The sequence below is a fragment of the Amborella trichopoda genome, chromosome 3 (assembly GCF_054954075.1).
Source record: "Amborella trichopoda isolate Santa Cruz 75 chromosome 3, AtrichopodaSantaCruz75HAP2 v2.0, whole genome shotgun sequence".
In the NCBI taxonomy this organism is placed as follows: domain Eukaryota; kingdom Viridiplantae; phylum Streptophyta; class Magnoliopsida; order Amborellales; family Amborellaceae; genus Amborella; species Amborella trichopoda.
Genome location: NC_142338.1, coordinates 18223430 through 18235169, shown reverse-complemented (window position 1 = coordinate 18235169; position 11740 = coordinate 18223430). Strand labels below are relative to the sequence as shown.

The 11740-nt window shown below is 41.0% G+C and overlaps 1 long non-coding RNA gene across 2 annotated transcripts; it reads right to left on the bottom strand.

The window, feature by feature from the left end:
* Positions 1-812: 812 nt before the first annotated feature.
* On the bottom strand, positions 813-11484 carry LOC148782790 (uncharacterized). Of its 2 annotated transcripts, none has more exons than XR_016050872.1 (2): positions 11370-11484; positions 813-1113 (listed from the first exon to the last, which is right to left on the bottom strand). It is a non-coding gene; the product is annotated as an uncharacterized LOC148782790 (long non-coding RNA). The 2 variants fall into 2 exon arrangements; XR_016050871.1 differs by having other exon boundaries at positions 813-1042.
* Positions 11485-11740: the final 256 nt, after the last annotated feature.

Below are 11740 nucleotides of genomic sequence, written 5' to 3'. Positions count from 1 at the left end.
ATGAGTGAGTTTACAGTAACAATATGTTTACATCAAGGATCAACATTGAGCCTATACCTCTATCTTAATTATGAGCGACTTAACTAGATATTTACAAGATGAGGTAATGTGGTGCATGTTTATAGACAACATAGTTTAGATCAATGAAAGCCAAAGCAATGTCAACACAAAGTTAGAAATTTGGAGGGATGCTTTAGCCTCTAAAGGTTTTAAAATTAGCCAGACTAAGACAAAATATATAAAATGTAAGTTTAATAACAATAGGAGTAGAGGCGAAAGAGAAAATAAAATTGACAGCCAAGAGATGCCAAAAAGTGTGCACTTTAGATATCTTAGGTCTATAATCAAGGAAAATGGAGAGATTAACAAAAATGTTGCATATAGAATTAGAGTTCGACGGGGTGAAGTGGAGATGTGCAATCAAAGTTTTACGTGATCGTAGCATACCAATGAAGCTGAAGGGGAAGTTCTATAGGATAGTTGTGAGACCAACTTTGCTTTATGGGGCGGAATGTTGGCGGCCAAGAGACAACATACCTATAGGATGAGTGTAGTTAAGTTGAAGATATTGAGATAGAGGAGTGGCAAGATAAGTAGGGATAGATTTTGAAACGAATACATTCTGGAGAGCTTTGGTATGTGTCATGACCCCGGCCCCTGACATCTACCGTATTTGTCGGAGGGTGACAGAGTGCGGGATTGAGATTAGAGGTCGTGAACGTCACTTAGGTGGGAGTGGTTCAACACGTTTAGAAATGCAGAATCAAAGCAAACCACGAAAGAAAATAAAAACTCATTCATCAAGCATCATAAAATTGCACAAATTTAAGCCATTATGTACATATACAATCTCTAAAGGTCTTTTACAATTCTGTCCAAGCACTACCAGCCTGACAACAAAATGTCAATATTCCATCAAAACAACATTGTGGCACCACCACCAGACACCTACTATTAAAAGTTCCTTGTCAGATCCTAAACCTCAATTGCCTAGCACCACTGTCCAGCTGGCCCCATCCCTCAGGAAAGGTCAGTTATCAATCTACACGGATGGAAAAATAAGAAGAATGAGCTATAAGCCCAGTAAGTAGATCAGTGCCCATGCATTCCCACCTACATGCACACTTATAAGATGATATGGTCTGCAGATCATCACAGTTCATGCAAGTCACCGAGTAAAGTCATGCATCACAAGTCATTAGTAGTGTAAAACAGAGTATGATACAAATATCAAGGCAGTACATATACAGTTTTTTCACCTCTTATTATAGTAACAGGTCAATACTCAGAAAAAACACACAAATCACACAAGCAAAGTCTAGAGTTGTCTACTCTCGAAGTAGAAGTCAGGCCAAGCCAATCCTGAACTTGAAACTTCTACCCTCATTTAGAAGGGAGGACAATGACAAATAGGTGTCCCATTTCATAATGTCCTCACTCACGCACATAATCCCCAATACACTCGAGGTTTTTGATAGGTAGTGGTCTTGTAAGACATGACCCTCTCCTTATGCCTTCAAGCGAGAGGGCGTTACACTACCATCGGATGACCCAATGTGTAGTGCCCATTTAAATTTGGGGGGCGCGACCCTCCCTGTTATTCTGTTTCACCTCCCGACCCCATTCCTATCATTGGAGTCGGGGTACAGTCGATGGTCGCCGGTATCACAATATCCTACTACCAATGGTGACATATCGCGTAGTGGCCAATATCACAGTATATTACAATCACAGGATAACAATATCCCACTACCGATAGTGGCCAGTATCATATTATATCACAATCATAGTATAATCGTATCCCACTACTAATGGGTGACCCATCGTGTAGTGGTCAGTATCACAGTATATCACAGTCACAATATAACAGTATCCCACTACCAATGGGTAACCCATTGCGTAGTGGTCAGTATCACATTTTATATAGTAGGATCACATTTAATTGTACTCTGTACATGCATGCCCAAGCATCCATTTGCTCATGCTTTGCTATTTTCAAGCGTTCAGGGATATTCATAGTATCATAAGCATATCTTTTCGATATCTTATAACAGATAATTTCAATCTCCTTATGAAGAAATCAAGCTATATTCAAAACATCAGTAAATAGCATGTGCTTGATTCACATAATAGGTTGGGATCCAATGTCATTTTCATCAGAAATATGCATATACGAAATGAGACATGGCATTCAATTCGTGAGGAATTTCAACTCAATTTCATGCTTCACTTGAAATAGACATATCTTTTGATCAAAGAGGATTTGAAGCTATTTGTGCATCATTTCCTCAGTTAAAAGCCCAACACAACAAGGACAACAATTTCTGGAAATTGCAGCAATCCAACAGGAGCATAACTCCCAAATTTGAGGAAATTCTAGCATGGTTTAAAACCAAAATTCAAGTAGAAACACATATCTTTCCATCAAAGGTGATTTGAAAGCATTTGGACTCCATTTGGTAAATCAAAAGCTCATAGCAATAGAAGTGAATGTTTAAATTCTGCTGGATTCTGCTAATAGTGATATATCCCTCTTATCAGAGGCATAATTTTCAATCTAGAGGGCATTTTTAAATGATTTCAACATGAAACTTTGAGTAAACACACATATATTTAAAATGGCGGTGGTTTGAAAGTAATTGCATTCCATTTGGTTATTCAAAAGCTTATGGCAACAACGGCAACAGCTCTGAATTTCAGTAAAATCTGCTAATAGTGACATACTTTCACAATTGAAGCATAGCTTCTCATTTATAAAGAATTTGAACAAATTTTAAACATGAAAACCATAGTAGACACATGCATATTTTCAATGGAGGTGATTTGATTTCATTTGATAAGTCTAATAGAGTGCCATAAAACCATGAAGCTTCCCTGAAATTTCACAGTGTAAACATGACATCTCTCAAGTAACAATCAATTACTCCCAATTTAGGTTAGACATTAACGTGAAACCTTTTACATCTTATATTAGATGCATATGAGCACCAATTCACAGCTTTTCATGATCAACAATAGTAATTTCAATGCTTATTTTATTATGGAATTGAAGGCCTAATTTTCTAGAAAACAGATCATATGTTCACGCTTTTCTTTCATGATTCATGGAAGTACATGCTTAAATCTTATGCTTTCATGCTTAAAAATCGTGCTTTCATAACTAAAGGCCTGCAAGGTACGATCCACTTACCTTGTGTGTGTAATGATGCTCTCACAATTCCTTAAATAGCCCACCTCCTCTTCCCTCTAAGTTCTTTCCACAAGGCTCAAGGGGGCTGGAGTTTGGTGTTTCAAGAGGGAAGGATGGGTTCAAAACGTGAAGAAAAAGGGAGAGAAGGGGCTTTTGTACTCTCTCACATGGGAGGTGGCATCCTGGGCTGCCAAGTGACAACCTTAGTGTCAGGCATCTTGACAAGTGGTTGAGTGGCAGCGTGCAACAGACAGGTGGTAACCATGGGCCATGCACAAGCTCGATGGCATCGCACACAACGTCACTCTTTCTGCTTCTTCTCACTGTCATGCTTGCTCATTGCCATGTGTGCTTACTGCCGCGTGCATCTTCTCTTTCCTTCTCCCTTACTACCGTGCATGCCCACTGCTGCGCACGCTTACTGCCACACACGTCTTCTCTCTTACTATCGTGCGCGCTCACTGCCGCGCACACTTACTGCCGTGTGCGTCTTCTCACTTCTTCAGTCTTACTGTCGTGTGTGCCCACTGCCGCGCACGCCTACTGTCGCGTGTGTCTTCTCTCTTCTTCTCTCTTACTGCCGTGCACGCTCACTGCCGCGCACACTTAATGCCGCGCGCTCCATCTGGCCGGGAGAGTCTGGGTCGTTACATCATCCCCCCTTAAATAGGATTTTATCCTCAAATTCGTGTCTCAGTTAATCAAAGAAGTGGGGGTACTTATCCCGGATTTCATATTCTCGTTCCCATGTTGATTCTTCCTTTGAGTGATACTGCCATAACACATGGACCAGATAAATTTCTTTATTGCGCAACACATGCACGTTCCTATCCAGTATCTCAATCGATCACTCAATATAAGTAAAGTCTTCTCTGATCGAACTTGTCTTATACTTTAAAACATAGGACGGGTCCGACTGATATTTCCTTAACAATGATACATGAAACATGTCATGAATATTCGCTAACTCAGGTGGTAGGGCAAGTCGATAAGCCATAATCCCAACTCTTTCTAGAATTTTAAAAGGTCCAATGAATCATGGGCTCAATTTTCCTTTGTTGCCGAATCTCATAATACCCTTAGTTGGCGATACCTTCAAGAAAACTCGATCACCCACCTCAAACTCGAGGTCTCTCCTTCGATTATCAGCGTAATTCTTGTGCCGGCTCTGAGCAGTTAAGCCTCTCATGAATCAAGGCAATCTTTTCTGAGGTTGGTTGAATAATTTCTGGTCCTAACAACCTCCTTTCACCGACCTCATTCTGATAAATAGGTGATCTGCACTTCCTCCTATACAAGGCTTCAAAAGGTGACATTTGAATATTGGTTTGGAAGCTAGTTTTATAAGCAAATTCTATCAGAGGCAGATGGTCATCCTAACTTCCTTTGAAATCAGTAACGCAAGCTTTTAACATATCCTCTAGGGTCTGAATAGTCCTTTCTGACTGCCCATCAGTCTGGGTGTGAAAAGCAGTGCTAAAAGTGAGCCTTGTCCCCAAAGCTGATTGCAGACCATTTCAAAATCTTGAAGTAATCTAGTGTCCCTGTTAGACTCAATGCTAACCGGTATTCCATGCAACCTTACAATTTCTTTAATGTGTAACTGGGCCAATTTATTCAAAGTATAAGTTGTGCAGATCGGTAAGAAGTGAGCAACTTTAGTCAGCCCGTCCACAATGACCCATATGCTATCATGCCCAGCACCTATTTTAGGTGAGCCAGAGACAAAGTCCATAGTAATGTATTCCCACTTTCATTTTGGTACTGGTAAAGGTTGCAACAGTCCGGCGGGTTTATGATACTCAGCTTTCACTTGCTGACATATCAAGCACTTAGAGACAAATTGTGCCACTTCCTTTTTCATATCATTCCATCAGAAAGTCTTCCTTAGATCCTGATACATTTTCGTACTCCCTGGGTATACAACATAACAAGAGTGGTGTGCTTTCACTAAAATAGCCCGCTTCACACTTTCATCATTCGGAACACATACTCGATCCTTAATCTTAACAGATCATCATTGCTAATAGAGAAATCTTCCTTCCTTCCCAGTTTCATTTCTTTTAAAATTTTTAAGAGTTGGGGATCTTCCTTTTGTACTATTCGGATCTGTTGAAAGAGTTGGGGCTCGGCTCCACCCTTACTCAAGCAATCATTCCTACCCCATCACTAAGGGTTAGGATTGGGTGCCACTCCACTGCATCTTCTAATAGTTTCATCTCTCAAGCCATCCAATACCACGAGCTTCTGGCTCAAAGCATATGCTACTACATTGGTCTTGCCCGGTTGGTAATTGATGGTACAATCATAATCATTTAATAGATCCATCCATCTTTTTTACCTCATATTTAACTCCTTATGAGAAAAAAGATACTTGAGGCTCTTATGATATGTAAATACCTTAATTGGGACCCATAGAGGTAATGTCTCCAGATTTTCAAGGCAAACACTACAGCCATGAGTTTCAAGTCATAAGTTCGGTAATTTTGCTCGTACGACTTTAATTGTCTGGAGGCATAAGCTATGACCTTCCCTCGCTACATCAGTACACACCCAAGTCCTTTATGCGATGCATCAGAGTAAATCACAAAGTCTTCGTTTCCTTCTGGTAAGGTCAGTATTAGGGCCGTGGTCAATCTCTTCTTCAATTCTTGAAAACTTATCTCACAATCATCTGACCACACAAAATTCACTTCCTTTTGGATTAGGCAAGTCAAGGGGAGTGTTATCTTTGAGAACGCTTCTACGAAGAGCCTATAATCTCCTGTCAATCGCTAAAAATTGCGAACCTCTGTCACATTTGTCGGTCTTCCCCACTCAAGTATTGCTTCAATTTTACATGGGTCAACTACGACCTCATCCTTAGATACAACGTGCCCAAGAAAGGCCACGCTAAGAAGCCAAAACTCGCTCTTTCCCAACTTAGCATGCAACCTTTCTGACTTTAGAGTCTGATGAACCATTCTTAGGTGCTGCTTATGCTCTTCTAGGTTCTTTGAATATACCGGAATATCATCTATAAAGACCACCATAAAATTATCCAGAAAGGGTCTAAAAACCCTATTCATCAAATCCATAAAGACAGTCAGGGCATTAGTCAACCCGAACGGCATTACCAAGAACTCATAGTGGCCATATCGGTTCCTAAATGCGGTATGAGGGACATCTTCTTCCTTGAACAGCAATTGTTGACAGCCTGATCGAAGGTCAATCTTAGAAATACTTGCCCCTTGAAGCTGGTCAAAAAGGTCATCAATTCTAGGCAAGGGATACTTATTCTTTACAGTGACTTGATTCAGCTGTCTATAGTCTATACAAAGCCTTAAAGACCCATCTTTCTTTTTCACGAATAAGATTGGTGCACCCCAAGGTGACACACTGGGTCGAATGAATCCCTTTTCTAATAACTCTTGCAATTGTTCTTTCAGCTCCTTTAATTCGGCTGGGGCTATCCTATAAGGGGCTCTAGAGATGGGAACAGTGCTTGGAACTACATCTTTCTCAAATTCTACTTCCCTAGCCAGAGGCAAAGAGGTCAACACCTCAGGAAAAGCTTTGGGATATTCCCTCACGTATCTCCTTTAACTTGGACTAGACATCCCGATTCTCTACTATATAAGCCAAATACCCAACGCATCTTTTGGCCAACAAGCGAGAAGCCCGAAGGGCTGAAATAAGTTGCAAGGGGGAACCATCCTTAATGCTCACAAAGTTCAACTTAGGTTGATTTGGGCGTATAAAAGTTACAGTTTTATCATTGCAATTTACTGTAGCATAATGTGTGGACAACCAGTCCACCCAAATAACATCAAAATCTTAAATGTCTAACAATATCAAGTCTATAGATGAGACACATCCTTCAAGCAAGGCTCCACAATGTTTATAAACAATATCAGTTTCTATAGATTCCCCCATAGGGGTGCATACTACCAATGTCTAGCCAAGAAGTGCAGGTATAACATTTATGTGGCATGCAAAGTGAGGTGCAACAAAAGAGTGCATAGATCCCCGGCCAATCAGAATTTTAGCTTCCATGCCACAAACAAAGAGCTTATGTCGGATTACAGAGGTGGACGCCTTGACTTCTTGTTCTGTAATAACAAACATCCAACCTTGAGTATTCGGTCAGGTTTCTGGTCCCTTCACCAAACAGTCTCTGATTAAGTGGCTAGGGTTGCCACATCTGAAGCATGACTTAGTCTTCCTGTAGAACTCCGCTGCCGTGTGGTTACTCAACCTACAATGAGGGCAGAGCGGGAGCCAATTTTCCTCTATGTCGCCCGTGTAGGTCTTATGAATCTTTTTATTTCCTTGGTTATCTCTTCCCCTGAAGCTTTTCCTTGGAGGCGGTCGAGTCTTCCTCATAAGGTTCCGAAATCAGGCTGGCCCCATTTGTCCCTCTCTCTTGAACAGAGACTCTTCACAGTCCCTCTCAATCATCATGGCAAGATCCACCAAAGGGGAGAAGGTCTTGAGATTTGTCGATATTACCCTCCCCCTTATCTCTGGCTTGAGGCCTTTCTCAAACTTATTCGCCTTTCGTGCCTCAGTATTGATGATGTGTGGCGCATATCTTGACAGCTCATCAAACTTTGCCACATATTACTCCACTGATAGGTTTCCTTGTTGCAGCTCAATGAACTCAACTTCCTTGCCACATTTGAAGCATGACTTGGTCTTCCTGTAGCACTCCGCCGCGTGGTTACTCAACCCACAATGAGGGTAGGTTGGGCGCCGAGTTTCCTTTATGTCGCTAGGTCTTTTGAATCTTCTTTTTCCTTAGTTATCCCTTCCCCTGAAGCTTTTCCTCAGAGGCGGTCGAGTCTTCCTCCTAAGGTTCCGAAATCGGGCTGGCCCCATTTGTCCCTCTCTCCTGAATGGGGACTCTTCACAGTCCCTCTCAATCTTCATGGCAAGATCCACCAAAGGGGAGAAGGTCTTGAGATTTGTCGATATTACCCTCCTCCTTATCTCTGGCTTGAGGCCTTTCTCAAACTTATTCACCTTTCGTCCCTTAGTATTGATGATGTGTGGCACTTATCTTATCAGCTCAGCAAACTTGGCTACATATTACTCCACTGATATGCTTCCTTGTTGTAGCTCAATGAACTCAACTTCCTTTCTTTCATGTACAAAGTCAATTCTATCCCTGACCCTTCCCATAATTGCTTCACTGAGCCCCACTAGTACTCAACATCTCCTTTTAACATGAAGGTTCCCAGCTTAACCTTATGCTCCTCAGTTCAGTGTAACACCTAAAAATTTTCTCCACTTGTCTCCTCCATCGTTCTGCTTTCTCTACTCCCTCGTGCCCTAAAAAGCCGAAGTTGCTAGCCTCCTAAATATTTCTATTAACCCACTGTCAGTCAGTACTGGGGCCGGGGTAGCCTAGGCTGGTATACTGTCTTTCATCATTTGGGTCATTATCACTAAGGTCCTGAAGAATTCACCGAGGGCCTCAGTATTTTCATTGCTGGAGCTCGTATTATTAGCACGAGTCCTCGACATTTTTGACCTCAAATTGCATCACCCAGTTATTAACATATCCAAGACCATTCTAAAGACACTTCTAAGACTCTCTAAGAAAGAATCCTATCCTGGCTACTCCGATACCATAACTGTCATGACCCCGCTGCTGACCCCTACCGTACGTGCCTTTCGGCTGCTGACCAGAGGTCACGAACGTCATTCATGTGGGAATGACTCAACGCGTTAAGATATGCGGAATCAAAGCAAACCACAAAAGAAAATAAAAACTCATTCATCAAGCATCATAAAATTGCACAAATTTCAACCATTATGTATATATACAATCTCCAAAGGTCTTTTACAATTCTATCCAAGGCACTACTAGTCTGACAACAAAATGTCAATATTACATCAAAACAACATTGTGGCATTGCCACCAGACACCTACTGTCAAAAGGTCCTTGTTAGATCCTAAACTTCAACTGCTTGTCACTATGTCCAGCTGCCCCGCCCTCAGGAAAGGTAGGTTATCACTCTACATAGATGGAAAAATAAGAAGAATGAGCTATAAGCCCAGTAAGTAGATCAATGCCCTTGCATTCCCACCTACATGCATACTTATAAGATAATATGGTCTGCAGATCATCATAGCTCATGCAAGTCACCGAGTAAAGTCATGCATCACAATTCATTAATAGTGTAAAATGGAGTATGATACAGATATCAAGGCAATACATATTGTATGAGCCAATAATTATTTCACCTCTTATCACAGTAATAGGTTACTACCCAAAAAGAGCACACAAATCACACAAGCAAAGTCTTGAGTCGTCTACTCCCAAAGTAAAAGTCACATCAATCAGGCCAAGCCAATCCTGAACTTGGAACTGCTACCCTCATTCAAGAGGGAGAACAATGACAAATGGGTGTCCCATTTCGTAATGTCCTCACTCACGTGCACAATCCCCAGCACGTTTGGGGTTTTCGATAAGCAGTGGCCTTGCAAGACACGACCCTATCCTTATTCCTTCAAGTGAGAGGCCGTTACAGTACCATCGGGTGACCCAATGCGTAGGGCCCATTTAAATTCGGGGAACGCGACCCTCCCTATTATTCTGTTTCACTTCCCGACCCCATTCCTATCATTGGAGTAGGGTCACAGCCGATGGTTGCCGACATCATAGTATCCTACTATTAATGGGTGACACAATGCGTAGTTGGCAGTATCACAATATATCACAATCATAGTATAACAGTATCCCGCTACCAATGGGTAACCCATTGCGTAGTGGCCAGTATCACAATATATCACAATCACAATATAACAGTATCCCACTACCAATAGGACCCATCGCGTAGTGGTCAGTATTACAGTATATCACAATCACACTATAATAGTATCCCACTACCAATGGGTAACCCATTGCGTAGTGGTCAATATCACAGTATATATAACAGGCTCACATTTAATTGTAGTGTGTACATACATGCCCAAGCATCCATTTGCTCATGCTTTGTTATTTTCAAGGGTTCAGAGATATTCATAGTATCATAAGTATGCATTTTCGGTATTTTATAACAGATAATTTCAATGTCCTTATGAAGAAATCAAGCTATATTCAAAAGACCAGTCCGTAATGTGTGCATGATTCGCATAATAGTTTGGGATCCACTGTCATTTCCATCAGAAATATGTATATATGAAATGAGACATGGCATTCAATTCATGAGGAATTTCAACTCAATTTAATTCATCACTTGAAATAGATATATATATCTTTCGATCAAAGAGGATTTGAAGCTGTTTGTGCATCATTTGCTCAAGTAAAAGCTTAACACAACAAGGGCAACAGTTTCTGGAAATTGCGGCAATCTTTGACTGTGACATGTTACACCAATATGAGCATAAATCCCAAATTTGAGAGAATTCGAGGATGGTTTCAAAACCAAAATTCAAGTAGAAACACATAAATTTTTAACAAAGGTGATTTGAAAGCATTTGGACTCCATTTGGTAGATCAAAAGCTCATAGCAATAGAAGTGAATTTCTGAATGCCGTTAACACTGATATATCCCTCTTATCAGGGGCATAATTCTCAATCTAGAGGGTATTTCGAAATGATTTCAACATAAAAATTTGCGTAAACACACATATCTTTCAAATGACAGTGGTTTGAAAGCAATTGGACTCCATTTGTTTATTCAAAAGCTTATGGCAACCGCAGCAACAGTTCTGAATTTCAGTAAAATCTTTTAACAGTGACATGCTTTCACAATTGAAGCATACCTCATAATTTATAAAGAATTTGAACAAAGTTTAAACATGAAAACCATAGTAGATACATGCATATTTCCAATGGAGGTAATTTGGTGTCATTTAGATGTCATTTGATAAGTCAACAGAGTGCCACAAAAACATGAAACTTCCCTGGAATTTCACAGTGTAAACATGACATCTCCCAATTTAGGTTAGACATTTACATGAAACCTTTTACATCTTATACTGGATGCATATGAGCACCAATTCACAGCTTTTTATGATCAACAACAGTAATTTCAGTGCTCATTTTATTATGGAATCGAATGCCTATTTCCTGGAAAACAAAGCATATGTGCACCATTTTCTTTTCATGATTCATGGAAGTACATGCTTTCATGCTTAAGAATCTTGCTTTCATAACGAAAGGCTTGCAAGGTGTGATCCACTTACCTTGTGGGTGCAATGGTGCTCTCACAATTCCTTAAACGAGCCACCTCCTCTTCTCTCTAAATTCTTCCCATAAGGCTCAAGGGGGCTGGAGTTTGGTGTTTCAATAGGGAAGGATGGGTTCAAAATGTGAAGAAAAAGGGAGAGAAGGGCCTTTTGTACTCTTTCACATGGGAGGTGGAATCCTGGGCTTGCCAAGTGGCAACCTTAGTGTCATGCAGCTTGACAAGTGGCGGGGTGGCAGCATGCAGCAGACAGGTGGCAACCATGGGCCATACACAAGCTCGGTGGCATCGTGCATGACGACACTCTTTCTGCTTCTTCTCACTGCCGTGCGTGCTCATTGCCATGTGCGCTTACTGCCCCCGCGTGTC